Genomic DNA, 17748 nt, shown 5'->3' on the forward strand with positions numbered 1-17748 from the left:
TCGATAACGAGTCTAAACCTAAAACTGCTTTCCGGACACCTGGTGGCCTATTTGAATTCAACCGTTTGCCCATGGGCTTACATTCCGCTCCCGCCACGTTCCAGAGACTCATGGAATTGGTTTTGTCGGGCCTCCAATGGGATACCTGTTTGATTTATCTCGACGATATCATCGTCTTTAGTCGGACTTTCGAGGAGCACCTCCAGCGACTGAGAGTGGTGTTCCTCAGGATGCGTTCCGCTAAGCTTAAATTTAAACCGACTAAATGTTTTCTGCTTCGGGAATCGGTCAGGTATTTGGGCCATATCGTGAGTCGTTCAGGGATCTCGACGGACCCTGCTAAGACGCATTGCGTCAGCTCATGGCCAACGCCAACCTCGGTCACGGAGGTTCGCAGTTTCATTGGTTTCGCCTCCTATTACCGTCGTTTTGTCAAGCAATTTGCCACCATAGCCAGGCCCCTGCACGCTTTGACGGCTAAGGGTGTGAGGTTTCACTGGGGGGCAGAAGAGGAGGCTGCGTTCTGCTCCCTTCGTGACGCCTTGGTGCAGGCTCCCCCCTTGTGTTACCCCGATTTCACACAACCGTTTTTGCTTGACACAGACGCCAGCAACACGGGTATCGGGGGGGTGCTCTCACAGGTGGTCGGGGGGGTTGAACGGGTGGTCGCCTACGGTAGTAGAGTTCTTTCCCCCGCCGAACAACGCTATTGCGTAACTCGTCGTGAATTGTTAGCGATTGTGTTTTTTACACAGCAATTCAGGCCGTATCTTTACGGCCGTCATTTTACGGTCCGTACGGACCATGCGGCTCTACAATACGCTATGCGCGTGGCACAGCCATCGGGCCAATTGTCCCGATGGCTGGAAGTCCTTCAGGACTACCAATTCACGACGATTTACCGCAAGGGATTGCGACACTCAAATGCGGACGCCTTGTCGCGGTTGCCTCCGTGCATGGACTGCACATGTTTGTTGGGATCGGCGCGGTGCAAACCCCCGGTCGCCGGCACCCCGGGAGTTGCGCTCGCCGCCTCTGACACCCCGGGAGAGGACGCCCCCACGGGGAGGGATTCGCTGTTGTCGTTGCCCCTCGTTGAGTGGGGCCGTCTCCAGATGTCCGACAGCTCCCTACTTACGCTACGTCGGAAAGTTGGCGCTCCCGAGCTAGGGGAGGCGCGGGTCGGTTCCTGGGTGTGCAGACAGGGCCTTTTGATGAAGTGGGACAACATGTCCCGGCGTCACGTGCTCGTTGTGCCTGTTGCTATGCGGGGTAGGGTTGTTCTGGCAGCTCATGAACGGCTCATGCATCTGGGTTTTCACAAAACGCTCGCCCTAATCCAGCGAGACTATTATTGGCCGGGGATGGGTAACGACGTGGCGAATATTCTTAAGGGATGCGTAGGGTGCGCCAAAAGGAAACCGCCACCATTGGCAGCTAATCCACCGCTGCAATCCATTCAGGTTTCGCGTATAAACGAATTGGTAGCGTTGGACATCTTGGGGCCCTTTCCGGCTACACCAAGGGGAAATAGGTTCCTGCTGGTTGGCGTGGAATACTTCACCCGATGGCCTATGGCATGGCCGCTCGCCAACCAGTCGGCTGCGGCGGTGGCGGACGCCTTTGTCCAGGGTTATGTTTTGGACAAGGGCGCCCCCGAACGCTTGCTGACGGATCAAGGAAAGAATTTTTCGAGCGTTTTGTTGCGCGAGGTGTGCGACCTGTTGGGTACAAAGAAAGTGCGTACTTCCCCCTACCACCCGCAGACTGACGGGATGGTTGAGCGTCTGAACAAGACGATTACGTCTATGTTGTGCCAACAGGTCTGCGACGATCAGGTTGATTGGGACTTACAGGTGCCGGGGGTACTCGCGGCCTATCGAATGGCCCCTCATGCGGCGACGGGGTTTTCCCCATTTTTTCTTATGTATGGGCGGGAGGCCGATCCGGCCATGGACGTCCAACTGGGGATTTCCCAGCCACGTGCAAAATCTAAATTGGCAGACCACATCAAATTTAATATCGCCAAATTGACTGAAGCGCGGGAGGCGGCGAGGTTGAATTCGCGGTCGCGGCAAATTGCGAACGAGAGATTGCATGAGCGGAGGGTGCATACGCATGATTGGAAACCGGGCGATAAGGCCTGGCTGCATTGTCCACATGCACCGTTGGCTACGTCCCCCAAGTTGTTGAGACCTTGGAGGGGACCGGTGGAAATTGTGCGGGTTGCACGACCCCAGAGTATACAGATTAAATGGGGGAAACGCCGTTGGTATGTGCACCCCTCCCGACTGAAGCCCTATGCGGCACCGTGTGACCCCGTTCTGTGCCGTGACGACCGGGCGTGTGATGTGACCGTCGACTCGGGGAGGGAGGTGTCGCAGGCTGATCCTCACGTGTCTCCACCTGACCCACCCCCAGGTGCCTCGGGCTTGACGGCTGCTGACCGTCGGGAGCCTGAACCCCGGGGCACGCACGGGTCCTCGATGCCTGGCCGATGTCTTCCTGAACCGCCGGCACCACCGGACGTTCAACCGCGTCTGGTGCCGTACGACGGACCGGCAAGGCGGACTCGGGCTAGGGCTCAACAATTTTCATGAAGACGTTTTTTTCTCTACACCGAGCTCGCCCGGTGTTCCCCTCTGCCGGGGTATTGTCCCGTTGTAGGGACGCTCGGAAAGAAGGTGACACCGCACGAGTCGAAAGAAAAAAAACAAATTTTTGTCCATTTATTTTCCTTTCTGCATACACATTGCTATTGTCACTCGCCGGTTTGTATATTTTTATAGCAGCCGGGTCGGCTGCGAGCTATGTGGTAGGGGGTGATGTAGTGGTGGTATTGACGTGCGCCGACTGTGACAGTGATGGATCACGGGGCGGCGCGGGGTGCGGGGTTGGGCACGCGTTGTGGGCGTGGTGTGGACGCGCGCGCCGGGAGTGACAGATGACGGGGCGGCGCGGCGTGGGTGGTGAGGCACGATGAGATGTGGGAAAAGAGGATCGTAGCCAGCGCCCAGCGATTGGTCGAATAAGTGGGTGCTCGCAGCGACGTCCGCAGGTGGGGTATAAAGGGGGACGCGCGAGAGCACTCGGGGAGAGTTACCCAGTTGAAGACCCGAAGACGGAGCTGAAGACCTAGTGCCCCGAGACCCCTAGTCCCGCCGTCCTTGTGGAGACCGGGGCCCTGTGTGGCTCGGAGGCGAGGCTGTGGGACCCGGGGTCCGACGCCCCCGTGGGTCGGGCTGGGGACCCACAGTCGAGACGGATACCCCGGGCAGGGAGTGTCCCGAGTAGCTCAGTGGCGTTAGTCGCCGAGTAGCTAAGTGGATGTTGGTCATCCGAGTAGCTCAGTGGCGTTAGTCGCCGAGTAGCTAAGTGGATGTTGGTCATCCGAGTAGCTCAGTGGGCGTTAGTCGCCAAGTAGCTAAGTGGGTGTTTGTCACCCGAGATACTAAGTGGGTGTTTGTCACCCGAGATACTAAGTGGGTGTTTGTCACCCGAGATACAAAGTAGGTGTTAGTCACCTGTGAACGAGTTGGAGATACAAAGTAGGTGTTAGTCACCTGTGAACGAGTTTGATAAAATAAAGAGTGTGTTACCCGTGAAGTCGTCTCCCGCCGAGTTACTACACTACATATGCATTACATGCCCTAAAGCAGCGGCCCCCCAACCTTTTTGACACCAGGGACCGGTTTTGTGGAAGACAATTTTTTCACTGACCGAGGGGGGGGGGGTCATCATTGGGTCTTTCCCCCTTTTCAAAGAAGCTCTCCAGCCACGTTTGTTTTTTTACTCATTTTGGCTACTAGGGGTTAGCAGCTCGTGGGCTTACCAAAACCGTGACGAGTGCGCAGTGCGGGAAAGAGGCGCGGACAGAAGTGGTAAATAATAAAATAATGGGGGCGGGTTCCACGCGCGGACTCACCGCTCACCACTATGCGGTGTGTAGAGTGTGTACACACACGGACTCACCGCTCACCACTATGCGGTGTGTAGAGTGTGTACACACACGGACTCACCGCTCACCACTATGCGGTGTGTAGAGTGTGTACACACACGGACTCACCGCTCACCACGATGCGGTGTGTAGAGTGTGTACACACACGGACTCACCGCTCACCACTATGCGGTGTGTAGAGTGTGTACACACACGGACTCACCGCTCACCACTATGCGGTGTGTAGAGTGTGTACACACACGGACTCACCGCTCACCACTATGCGGTGTGTAGAGTGTGTACACACACGGACTCACCGCTCTCACCTCCTGCTGCTGTGCGGCCCGGGTCCTAACAGGCCACGGACCGGTACTGGTCCGTGGCCCGGGGGTTGGGGACCGCTGCCCGAAAGTAATACCAAGATACATTCAGATACCGCTTGACAATGATGTCACCTGTGATCGGGAAGTAAACCAAAGTTGCAGGGATTGAAGCACATTATGTGCCATGGCTACCTGCACACACAAAGATGAAGATCCCCCGTATAACCTGCAAAGACTGATGGGGCAAGTGCTATTAGCAAGCACCTTTAAAGGCCATGTATTGCCTGGCACAGCACACACGATAGTAGTGTGGCCAGCACCGTGCCGAGCTACGTTTGTCTCCCCAGTGGTGCGATGTTTATCCACCGCACCAGGTACTCACTTAAGGCTGAGTTGACCTAGGCAAGGCCTAGGACCAGATCAGATATTCATCAGCGAATCCTCTCCCTGAGCGGGAATCAAACTCGGGTCGCCGGTTTCACAATCCAGTGCGCCAACACCCACACTGCCCCCCTCCACCAGAGGTCGCAACCGGGTACCCGATACCCGTACCCTACCCGATACCCGGCTACCCGTACCCGGCGGGGTACGGGTACGGGTAGCCGTTTGCGACCCTGGTGCGGCCGGATACGGGTACGGGTAGGCCGTGAGTCACTGGTGAGTAACCGTTGGTCACTCATTTCGGGTAGGGTACGGGTAGGGAACGGGTAACCGTACCCGGGTACGGGTACCCATTTGCGACCCTGGTGCAGCCGGGTACGGGTACGGGTAAGGAATCAAAACCCGTTTGCGACCTCTGCCCTCCACACACACGCACGCACGATGCTACTTCTGCGCCAAACTGTTTCTCGAAACTACTCGCGACTTGAAGCGCTTGCCCTTGCCGCACCTCGTTACGAGTTAATCATGAAAAGCATAGCGCATCATCTACAATTCCTTTTCATCTGTGCACAGCCTCTCTCCCGAACGGCCTCCCGACAACTGCTTTCATTTAGGGAAATGATGCTGGATTTAAGCCGGCGGAGCCATAATGAGTTGCTTTAGTACATTATGATGGGGCTTTGTCACTCACACAGGATCTGCAGTTATGCCTTTCAAATTAAGGGGCTTGTAAATCACAGCTAAATTGCAAGCACCGCGAGCCGGCCTAACGTGCATTCACAACATCGCGAATGAGTAATGATCGTACGGTTGCACGTGTGTTGTGATACAATTCGTGACTTCATATGCAGTGACTCAGGCTCCGCGATTATTGTATAACGTCACATATCCGACCGTCACGCATCCGTCTTGACCAATTAATTGCCCGCACCTTGTGCAGTAATTGTGCATGGGTGTAACTGTCAATATCTATTGATGGTGGATGTGTTTTAAACGAAACTATAGACCAAATAATATATTTTTTTATTTTACCAGGTAAGGCCCACTGAGCTATGCAGATCTTTTTCAAAAGCGACCTGGCCACAAATGATAGCCCAATGAAGTGGCTTATCATGTGCAAATGTATCGCAGCCCAATACTCTAAATGTGGACGAAAAAACCGGAGGACCCGGGAGAAAAATCTACACCACCACGGGGAGAGAACGCAAACTCCAGATACACTCAAGGAAACTGACACGTCTACTGGCAACAATGAAAGGTCTCGTGAATGGCTGTCCAAATGTCCGGAGATCAAACTACGGTTGGAAAGGCTTCTTCTTGATGAGATCTTTCATTTCCAATCATTGTTTGGACATTCATTATAAATCCCAAACGCCACAACAATTCAGTTTTTTTTTTTGGTAATGAGCCACTTTGCACTGCGCTCATTGGCAACTTCGAAGGTGCTTGGCAGATGGTAATTTAACTCACTTCCAGTACAATACCTTCGTTATGCCAAAAAATTGAAGACTTTTACGAGCTCCAAACACAAAATATCCGTTAACATATCCAATAATTGAACATTTCCAGCCCTTTGTGTGAATACACTGGCGGACGAGTGCCTCCGCACATCGCGGTGATTACTCCACCGTACTTCACCACGCTGGTTCAGTGCGGATTGCCGAGGCTTGTTTTGTAAAAAAAAACAGACGCTCCAGCAAGCGGGCACAGTCTGCACGCCCGTGGCACACAAATGAGATTCGGGAGGCTCGCTCGCTCGCTCGCCGTGTTATCCAGGGGGGACACAGGGCCACTTCAGGCCAAGTCGCTGTCAGCGGCCGGCCCTTTGCGCCCTGGTCATCTGCGAGCGCGGTTGCTCCCGATCTCCACTTAATAAGGCCGGAGACGGCGCGCACGCTCTCCCACGTGATTGTACCATTGATCGCCGGGGCCTTGATCCCGCTAATCCAGTCATTATGCGAGCGTTTGTGTTGCCCCCCCCCCCACCAGCCCTGACATTTGCGTGTTGTTAGCGGTGCCCAGAAGGTATAAAAGGTTAATCCAATTGGCATTACCAACCAGCACTTCATTAGCACACACACACACAAAAAAAGGATACAAAATGGAAAATTGAAACATGTATTATTTTTGTTCCCTTAACAAACATTTTTTCTGGAAAAATAAATAATTGTAAACATGTAATGCAATTGCTTTTGGATTGAATATGTATGTGCATGCCTTGTCATTTGTCGAAACGATATATGTATGCTGTTTGTGGAAATGCATGACTGTAATCCTCTTGACTTGGAGTGTGTAGTTGGTGGAGCACAACGAGATGGACCGATGGTGATGTGTAGGAGAGATACCCATCTGTAGGGCACTTAAGGCAGCAAGGCAGCAAGGTAGCCAACGTCTTTGTCGGGGGTTCAGTGTAATCCCATCATTTGCATGGGTTTTCTCCAGAAACGACATTATTTATACGGTATAAAAAAAAAACTCACGAAGGGCAAATGTTTTAAGACAGGAACCTCCTGCAAAGAAAAAAGTCTCAAGACTCCCCAATGATATCATGTGTTAACAATGCTTGATAATGATCACTGCTTGCCTTGCGTTTTATTTAGAATGACCATATTTCTGAAGCCTATGTTCATACCGGGTTGTTGTGTGCACCGATAAGATAACAAAAACATATTCTGCAGGCACATTTCTTGAAAGGTGCGCACAGAGAAGCGTTGGCAGATGCTCACTTGAAAATTCAGAAGTGACAGGGGAACAACACGGATTAGATAATAAATAAACAAAGTAAGTGAGCTTGGGCCGGATGCATCGTTTGAAGGGACGATGATAATGGCCGATGGACCACAATATGTATATACATATGTTGCACTTTTTTCGCACCGTACGTAGTCAACCGTGCTAATTGGAGGTGTGGTGGTGAGGGTGGAGGCAACAAACTAACACACAAAAAGCAGTTTCAAAGAAATGCGTTTTCAATCGAGATTTAAAAGTGCATAGCTCTAGTGGCTTAGCATAAATGAGTGACAGCCAAGGAATGGTTTCTGTCCAAGAGGATGTCCAGTGGGAAGATAAAGCAAACGTTTGATTTATTTATTATCTCCGTGACTTTACCGAAAGACCCAAAGAATATGAATTCCTGCAGTCACGAAAACTTTAGTTCAAGATTCAATAAAATGAGTTGATGTGCAAGGTGCTAGGTGGATTATTACATTGCAAGGATTGTGAATGGTGGCAGTGTCTTAGGGAGGCCTTCATCCAGCAGTGAATCGATCATGGTTGATGCTGACGATGCTGATGACCGACTGTCGAGAACAATGACAGAGTAGCAGCCAAGGAGCACGACCGCCATGGGAGATGGAGCGATGACATCGGCGGCAGTGGGTGCTACGTGGATCATTGCATCGCAGGGCAGCGAGAGATGGCGGTGGTTTGGGGACGACTCATCCAGCAGTGGACTGAACACGTCGCGTGATGATTGTTACTGGATAGAGATGAAGGGTTGTAAGGACGAGTTTTAGAAATCAGACATTCAGCAAGTCACACGAACCCGGCCAGAGCACAATCGAGAAACGTTCGATGGATTTGCAACGTCAGTAGTTCTCGGTTCGTTTTACTTTTTGTTTTGAAAATGTCTCGACTGTTTTGGAGATATAGTGAGTATATATTTGAATATATACTGTAGGAGCTTCTTGGGATGCAGTTGCATTTAGATGGTCCACAAACCACCAACTTGTAAGTGTACAATGTACTTGCTCTTAAGGAGCATTTTGTCTTTGATCAAAAGTCTATTCAGTGCTATTAAAAGTTCCCATCGAGATTGAACACGATGCCATGCAAGCTTTTCTGCCATTCGCGATAACGCTCATATCACGGTCGTATCACAGTCCTGAAAGTTCCTGACAAGTCCTTTCATTTGCATTAAAAGGCATCAAGGAGACAGACGGAGGAAAAGACAGAATATCTAATTGCATATCATTTCCTTGCACATATAGCAGAATATTATTTCTCACGGGTCGTTGGGAGGGGGGGGGGCTAGGGGTGGTGGGTGATGGGGGGGGGGTCGAACTTTATTTTTCTCTCTTCAACATGTTATCAGCTGAAATCTATACCGTTCGTTCAAACTAAATGGCATTCAAACGTCGGCCATCAAGCACCGGCACCGCTGTTCAAAACATATTCGGCGTTGGCTTTCGATAAAGATATTTCCTTCGTGTCCAGGAATTGGCCGTCAAGTAAATTGCTTGCGGGATTGCACCGAGACGTTGCTTTTTTCAACGGTTTTATTTTAATTGACTCTTAAAAGCCACTGCTGTGTGATGACTCACAGCCCAGTTAACTTAGCAGCGGGGCGAGCAAGATGAGGCTTTGGTTGCCATTTAAGAGAGGGAGGGGGTGGGGGGTGAATGCACAGTGGGGTAAGCCAGGGCGGAGGAGGAGGGATTAAATTAACTTGTCTCTGAGATAGATCACTCTGCAAACTCGACATGTCAGCTCATAGATGCTAAGTGGGGTTGTGCCTGGTCAACAGTTGTGTGTGCGCCACTGAACACCACGACTATAACTACGACTATTTTTTGTTTTACCAGGTAAGGTCCACTGAGCTATACAACTATTTTATCAGAAGCTATCACAAACGATAGCTCAACGAAGAGGCTTACCACGTGGAAATGTATAGCAGCCAAATACTCTGAACGCACGTCGATTCTAAACGTTCAAGGAATAGACCGGAGGACCCGGAGAAAAATCCACGCGACCACGCGTCGAGAGAGACATCCACGCAAACTCCAAATATACAACATGCGTCAGGGTCGGGATCGAACCCACGACCTACTGTATACCAGGCGAGGTAGTTAACATCTCTCCACCGTGGCGCCCCCCAACACAGTGGAGGTGTCGTGAAGAAAATAGCGTTCTCGTCAGTGGCAGCTCTCTCTTACCATCATCCGGCGTGTCGAGGAGGGAGCTGGAAGGTGCACGGTCCCGTAGGAGTTGCCTTCTTTTCGAGAGATTCGCATCCACACACCGAGATCCAGGCGATCTGCAGACGTTAAAAGGCAAAGGAGCAGCACTGCAATTGCCTCCTCAGGCAACTGCTGGTGGAAGAGCTCTCACTACTTGGAGTTCTAAAGAGCCCGCCCCTCGTCCAAGGCCGGTCATCTTCGCAGTGGGTGGCAGTGCCACACTTAACCCCACCATCCCACTGGGATTTTTGCACACAGTGTTGGTGTACGGTGTTTTTTTCTGCAATATTTTGCTGTCTTTTCTTTGATTTTCTGTTTGCACTCAGTCACATATTCACTTTAAGATGTTTTTTTGTTCATGTTTTTGTTTTTTGTTTGTTGCAGTTGCACCCGATTCAAGAGCCGAATGGCTCACATGGCCATACCTAATAAATGAACTTGAACTTGAACTACCACGTGTAACTTGCTAATCGACCATTGCTCTGGAGCACCTATTCATATTCCAGGGTGGACAGAGGCTGGGCGGGTGGGGCGGGGGCATTTAATGAACTTGCACCGTAGTTTCAGCTGCCCCATCGGGAGATCGAATCAAACCCCGTAACCCCTGAATCGCAAGTCAAGTGCACTGACCATCAACACCAGGGCATCGCCGGTACTGATGCTCAGCACCGGAAATTTTATCACATTTTCTCGAGTTCTTCCAAAGAGGGCAGTATTCCCAATGTCTCATGCTCTACTCATGGACGCATAATGAACATGTTGGGGGGCGGGGGACTGGGAAACGTATCTCTTCTGATATAAAACATATGTGTGTAATGGTAACGTTATTACTTTCAGCTTGGATGGGCTATTATTGGGGACATTGTCTGTTCGTGATTATATCTCGTAAGGTTGGCACGGGATGTGAGGGGGTGGTAGGGCCAACAATATGCATGCCTGGTCGCCTTTATCTCTCGTGATTATGTGGACATGAGGGATACTTTCATATTTTTTTTTATCAATGCTTGCTAGGGAATAATTTCACTGCAATGTATTTATCAGGCGTGGAGTGCCACGGCAGAATAAGAGAGTAAAGGCAACGCAACCTATGGGGATGCCTTGTCGACATCAGATACCAATAATCGCTGGCGTGCATAGCCCGGGATTTTCAAGCAAATTCAAGTGGCACCTCGGCCACTCGGATTTTGCAACAAAACAAAAGATACAATAGATACAATACAATACACGCAAATACACTGTAAATTCGCAAAATGTATTTGCCGCAAAAACATACACGTTCTGGTAACTTGAACGTGAATTCTAGATTTGAAGCTTTCGTGACTGCAAGGATTCATATCCTTAGGTTTTTTCGCTAAAGTCACGTAGGTAAAAAATGAAAATGAATAAAAGTAAAATAAAAATGAAATAAAAATCACGACGTTTCGGAGGCAACACAAGCTTCCGTCTTCAGGTGGATCCGTCACAGCACGACTGCTGTATCAAGTAAGATTACTTTTATTAATTTTAATGTTTTACCTACGTGACTTTACCGAAAAAACCTAAGAATATGAACGTAAATCATTCGCCATTGCGTTGGCCACGCGCCATGTCCTCAACGAGTGGACGGCTAGATGCATGAGCACGATGTCAAAGGTCACAGAGCGCCTTCGTCCGAAGCGGTTACTTTCCCACATCGCTGCGATGGGCGGATTCCTCCCGTTGCAGTCGGAGTATCGGAAGTTCCACGGAACTGAGACGGCTTTACTGAAGGTCACCGATGACGTCGACAAGATCATGGATGACCTCGATGTTTCAGCCGCCTTCAGCACCGTCGACCATGAGCTATACTCATCGGGTGGCTACGGTCAAGGTTCGGTGCATCGAGTACAGCACTGGGTTGGATTGAGTCATACCTACATGGCCGATCACAGTTTGTCAAGATGTGTGATGAACAGCCGTTGCCTATGCGATGCATAGTTGGCGTACCATAAGAGTCCTTCCTCGGGGCCTTCCTATTTTCAACATACAGTAAAACCTTGGATTGCGAGTAACTTGGTCTGCGAGTGTTTTGCAAGACGAGCAATTTTTTTAAATAAATGTTAATTTGATAAACGAGCGAGGTCTTGCAATACGAGTGGTACGTGTATACGCTTTGTCTGCCGGGCGTCACGTGATCACAACTGATGTACGAGTGCTTTGAAATACGAGTGCTTTGGATTACAAACACGTTTCCGGAACGAATTATGCTCGCAATCCAAGGTTTGACTTATATTTCTCGCCGATCGCCGATCCTATCTCATCACGTGACCTCAAGTTCCATCGATATACCGATGATAGACAATTGTACACCACCGTGAAGTCAAAGTTAGATACGGAGAGCCTCGATAACCTTGAAGATTGCACGCGGGCGGCGCACGTGCGGTTTGAACGAAACGAAATGCTGCTTTAATTCAGAAAAATCGGCGGTTCTGCTGTTCAGGCGCAAACATTTGTGGGAGGATAAGGTGTGGTGGTCGCAGACTTCCTAGATTCCATACTTTGTTTTTTCGGTAAAGTCACGTATGTAAAAAAGAAAATATAACTAAATTAAATCACGACCTTTCGGAGGCAACACAAGCTTCCGTCTTCAGGTGGCACCGTCAGCAAAATTACCGTATCAAGTGGTACAGTTACGTCGTGATTTAATTTATTTTAATTTTATGTTTTACCTACGTGACTTTACAGAAAAAAACAAAGAGTATGGACCCCTTGCAGTCACGAAAACTTCAAATCTAGAATTCCTAGATTCCGTTTTATCGTCATCTAAAGAGCCTCGACACCATACTCGACCAGAAGATGTCGTTTGATCACCACGTGCAAAATCTAGTCAGGTCTTACAATTTTCATATCAGGGCTCTATGACGCAATCGCTCATTATTGAGTCGTGACATAGCCAACACGATGGGGTGTCGCATCGTATCGACAAGGCTCTTTAATTGCGACTCAATACTCTACGGGACGTCTGGCAAAACATTACCAAGCTGCAGCGTGTGCAACATTCTTTGGTACGTGTCATGAGAGATACCGCACGATCAGAGCATGTCCATCCCATGGTCGTTGAGCTGCATTGGCTTCCGGTTGCCAAACGGATACATTCTTGTTGTAGTACAGAGTTAGACTGATGGCCTTAATCTAAGTTGTCTTGTGGTTGTTGTTGTTTGACTTGCATCCCACTGGGATATTTGCACAGGGTTGGTGTACGGTGATTTGTTCTGCAATATTTTGCTGTCTTTTCTTGGATTTTCTGTTTGCACATAGTCACTTTAAGATGTTGTCTTGTTCATGTTTTTGGTTTTTGTTTGTTGCGGTTGCACCCGATTCAAGAGCCGAATGGCTCACAGGGCTATACCTAATAAATTAACTTTTAACTTCTACGTTCGCACTCATTACGCACAAAATACTGGACACGAATGAACCCCAATACCGCACCAATGTCCTCAAGGAGAATAAACTATCATGAAAACTCCGGTAATTCTCACAGCGGCTTTTGGCTGGCAATCGAACAAAGACGGTCACTGCATTCGCGCTTTCAGATGCGCTTTCTTCCGATGAGGAAGCCACTGGAGATGCACACCGTTATATCTAGATTGCAAATTAATTTCTTTCACAACTGCTTTTTGTGTTTAGTTTGCCGTCCTTTACCCTGCACCTCCGATTAGCACGACTGGTCACGTGCGGTGCAAAGGAAGTTCAACATACACACAACGCTGTGACTTTCAGATATAAGTATATTTATGAAACAATGTTCAGTGCATTGGCTCATGTTCATTGGTCAGAAATATAAGCTGGAGCCTTGAACATATATGCGCACTCCTTGGTTCTTTCGGTAAAGTCACGTAGGTGAAAAATAAAAATACAAGATAATAACATTAAAATAACTCAATTAATTTAGTTATTTTCATTTTATTATTTCTTCCTATTTTTTTTCATCTACGTGACTTTACCGAAAGAACCAAAGAGTATAGATCCTTGCAGTCACGAAAACTTCAAAATATAGAATATATGCACACATTAGATGAACGCACACTGACGCCGGTACACGGTGCACAGTTAAAACCTTTTGAAAAAAAACAACTTCAAACAAAGTTTTTATTTACATATTTTGCAAAAAAAACACAATGCACACCTGCGAATAGTATTTCTGGGAAAGCTGTGCAAAACGCTTGGCAGCGATTGATTTCGAATTTTTGCAAATTTTCTGAAAATATGCGTGAAATGCAGGTGATTTAGGTGAATCATTACATCACGTGATTATGGGAGGTGGCGAGAGCTTGGGAACTCTTCCATCCAGCAGTGGATTGATGCTTAGCAATAACGCGGCTTCCCTTGCCAAACCGAAGTGCCTCCTTGCTCAAAAAAAAGTATTGGTGGCCCAGGGCCAATGGCCAATATCCTACCGTTATTTATCACAGGGTGGGGAAATTTGATTTTGTTCAGGGCAACCATCTGATTGGCCACCTCATTTTACTGACCTTGGAGAGAAGATGATGACGATGGCAATGCGATTATGACAGTAATGATGATAGCGATGATGGCGATGATGATCGAAATGATCACGATGACAGTAGTGATTATACTTGGTCAATGCAGATTATACATTGAACTCGCGATCTAATGATTGGTAACCCAGCAATTACTAACCCAGCAATCAGCGCGGCTATACCTCGGCTCTGTGAACAGTTCACGTTCTACAACTTTATTATTCAACGTCACCACTAGAGGGTGAGACAGCCCCTTAGAATAAGAAAGCTACTTTGATCTTGTAGCCCCCCTTAGACGTGTGGCATATATGACTGGTGCCATGGTACACGCTGAAGCAGAAATAAAACACAGCAACTGAAACACACCGAGGCAGCGTCCTACCATTTCAGACACCCGTGCATCCATGCATCCATCCAAATGCGCCGACGATTGCACACTTGGCCGCGCGACTAATGCCACGTCACCTGGCATTCGTTCCAAATCGCTCCCCGTTTTCGGTGCGGGACAAGGGCACGCGTAAAACTAGCGTGCTCAAAGAAAATAATAACACACAAGCCACAGTAAATAGAGCAGAGGCTACCACGGAGTGCACGACTTTGCTGCACGAATAGGCTCGGGCACACTGACGATCCCCCCCCCTCCCCAACCTTTTCTAAGTCGCCGTGGCGAAACACTGCGAATCGTGAAACACCTAAACCTCCATGCGCAATAATTCAAGCGGCTGCACCGTTCCAGTGATCATCCTCAGGTGATACCATAACACAGATGAGTTTTCTAAAATGGGCCATAAAACTCCTTTTGACACGTTCCATTACTTTAAAGAGCAAAAACCTCCGCCGTTAAGGCGAGACATTGGTTACGTGGCTTTTATCAGCCGGGATTTAATGCGTAGCCCGCATGAGGCATTCACTTTGTCCGTGCTGGAATTTGGGCCGGGAAGGTCTATTAAATTATAACAAATTAATTGCACTACATTTTATTCGCCGATACTTTATACGTATTAAACTACAGAAGCAATGTCTACACATTTGCACACCTTTTTAACTTGTCCATTTACACTATAATATATACTGCATACATATAATGGATTTCATCACCAAGTACTGTATATTCTAGGTGAGTTTCACGTAATTTTTTTCTGATATTGGAATTTTTGATTTTTTTATGTCCACATTTTTTATTGTATTTTCTGTGTTTCAATGTATTGAATCGTAGTAATTAGTATTGTTTATGCACTAAATGTAATGTATTACATTTTTGTAAATGTCAATAAAACAATTCATTTTTACATACAAGTAACACATTCATTTGAATGTCGGCATTTATATCGTCGAATAAAAATGTAAAAGGCGCACGGAGCTGACGCCATGGAGTTGTTATCACTTCCCATGCCATCACAATATTTGTTTACTCTGAAATGTTTTTTTCTTTGTTTCTGATCACCTGAAATGTTACATCTCTGCCTGCATTCGGGGATCCATTAGATCGATCCATACACTGGCAATGCATCTCACGTTTATTCTGACTGTGTGCTATTGGTGGCATACAATGAGGCGAATAAATATCCTGTCATTCTCAAAAGTCTGCGGATTATCTCGCCACGACAGATAAGAGGGCACCCCCCCCCCCCCCAGAGCATGGCAATACTACTTACAGTATTTTGAAATCACTCCGATATATCCGATTTAATTCACACGAGACATTGGTCCTTCGTGCTTTTTTTAAATAAACAGAATTACCGCACTAAGAACAGTTTAGTATTGACAATTTACAGACAATATCATGCAACGGTTGCCTTTTTCAGGAGAAGCGGTGGTGCAGGGGTCATCATGCTGGCACGTGATGACTGTGCTGACGATGAGCGAGGAGACTTTCAACCAGCAGTGGATTGTCAAAGGGCTCTACGTTAAACTATTGAAATGAAACTAATATTTATATAAATCGTTTTTGTTTCACGGTTACATTTTTTTCCCGCGTGCCAAGAGTCGTGCAAGGACGATCATTGCAGCATTTTGTGGAAACTGCACGAACAAATTTAACGGTGCGATTGGGTGGGTCCCGGAATTTAAATACAGATCCAAACCAATAATTATCAGCAGTCATAAATCGACCACTGCTGAATGAAAACCTCACCAGGTGGTTTCCATTCCCCAGGATTCTACGATGTCCTAATCCACCTGGCACCTGCACAAGAGCTGGTTTCATAACTCGTTGCTTTCATCACTCAGTTTCCTTGAGCGGATGTACAATAAAGAAGTTTTGCCCACTGTCCAGGTCTGAATAAATGCTTTAAGGACTGAATAAAGAAAGGCTTGAAAGTTGGGCGCAAGCGATATGAGTCACGTTCACTTCATGAATTGATGATACCTGAAGGCGAAGCAACAACTTCCACACGGATAGGAGAATTGATTCCTAGAGCGATTTCATCGAAGGCAGACGGTGGGTTTTGGAAAAACTGAAATTAATGAAACAACGCCTCAATGTGTCTTTCAGAGGAATGTTTTTTCAACGGAATATATTAACTGCCGTGAAACACGCACAGGAGATGTGAATCTTAACAAAGGCAATTCAGAACGAAGGTTGACAGGCAGGAAAAAATGCGTAGAAGGTCCGAATGCTGGAGAATGAAGGTGGTGAGAGGCAGGGGAAGGGAGGGGGGATCCCAGAACATACACAAGTTAGAGACGTCATATCGATTAAGGGGAAGTGGGCTTAGACAGGAACACGTCACTCTAAGGAATGATGGCCAATCGACAAGAGTGACAAGGGAGTGACGGAACCAAATGAGGGGACACGACCCTAGAGGATGGACCCTTGAACCTGAAGAGATGAAGCGACATGATCGTCTCACCGGCAGGTGCTCGATGGATAGTGGGCATCAAGGTGCCACGTGGAATGGCGATGGGGAGGGAAGGCTTTCGAACAGCAGTGGATAGAGCACGGATGACGGTTTATTGATTGTATTTGTTTGCTGGAGAGAAGCAATATAAAAAAAAAGAATCGTTGCTGTACTAATAGGGGTTTTCCCCTTTTTTCTGGCAACAAAACTGACACCTTTTGCAAGGAATCATGCTTACACATTAACCACAATACTTGCAGTCAAATTCAAACAAAAAACAATACTCTGATAATGTATGCATTGACTTTGAAACTGATTGGTCCACACCAGAGACAGCTTTCTTTAGAGCCTAGTCTCATATGGTGTTCGACCAGATGACGCCAAAAAATTGTTGCTGTACTTTGATCGTATAGTTAGATGAGAGGATACCTTTTGGCGTCCTCTGGTCTAACACCTTTTGAGACGAGGCTCAAAAGAAAGCTGTCTCTGGTGTGGACCAATCAGTTTAAAAGGCAATGCATATATTACCAGAGTGTGTTTTTTGTTTGCATTCTGACCACAAGTATTGTGGTTAAAGCAGACATGATTCATCGTAAAAGGTTTTAGTTTGGTGTTTTACCATCTTAACACAGATGTTTTGTTGCCAGAAAAAAGGTGAAAACCTATTCTCACACTGTTACGTATTCATTTAAATAATTGTTTTATCATCATCATCATCATCATCTTCTTGGTTCTTTCGGTAAAGTCACGTAGAAGGGAAATAATACAATAATAAAAATAAAACATAATAAAATACAATTCTCACGACGT

General features: G+C 47.6%; 1 long non-coding RNA gene across 1 annotated transcript in view; it reads right to left on the minus strand.

Annotated features, from left to right (window-relative positions):
* LOC144731146 (uncharacterized) overlaps positions 1–17748 on the minus strand; it is a 199264-nt gene that overhangs the window by 93624 nt on the left and 87892 nt on the right. The window contains exon 2 of the long non-coding RNA XR_013587917.1: positions 9576–9676. This is a non-coding gene — a long non-coding RNA (uncharacterized LOC144731146). The remainder of the gene's footprint in view (positions 1–9575; positions 9677–17748) is intronic.

Source organism: Lampetra planeri, chromosome 38, assembly GCF_965212315.1.
Source record: "Lampetra planeri chromosome 38, kcLamPlan1.2.h2, whole genome shotgun sequence".
NCBI lineage: Eukaryota > Metazoa > Chordata > Hyperoartia > Petromyzontiformes > Petromyzontidae > Lampetra > Lampetra planeri.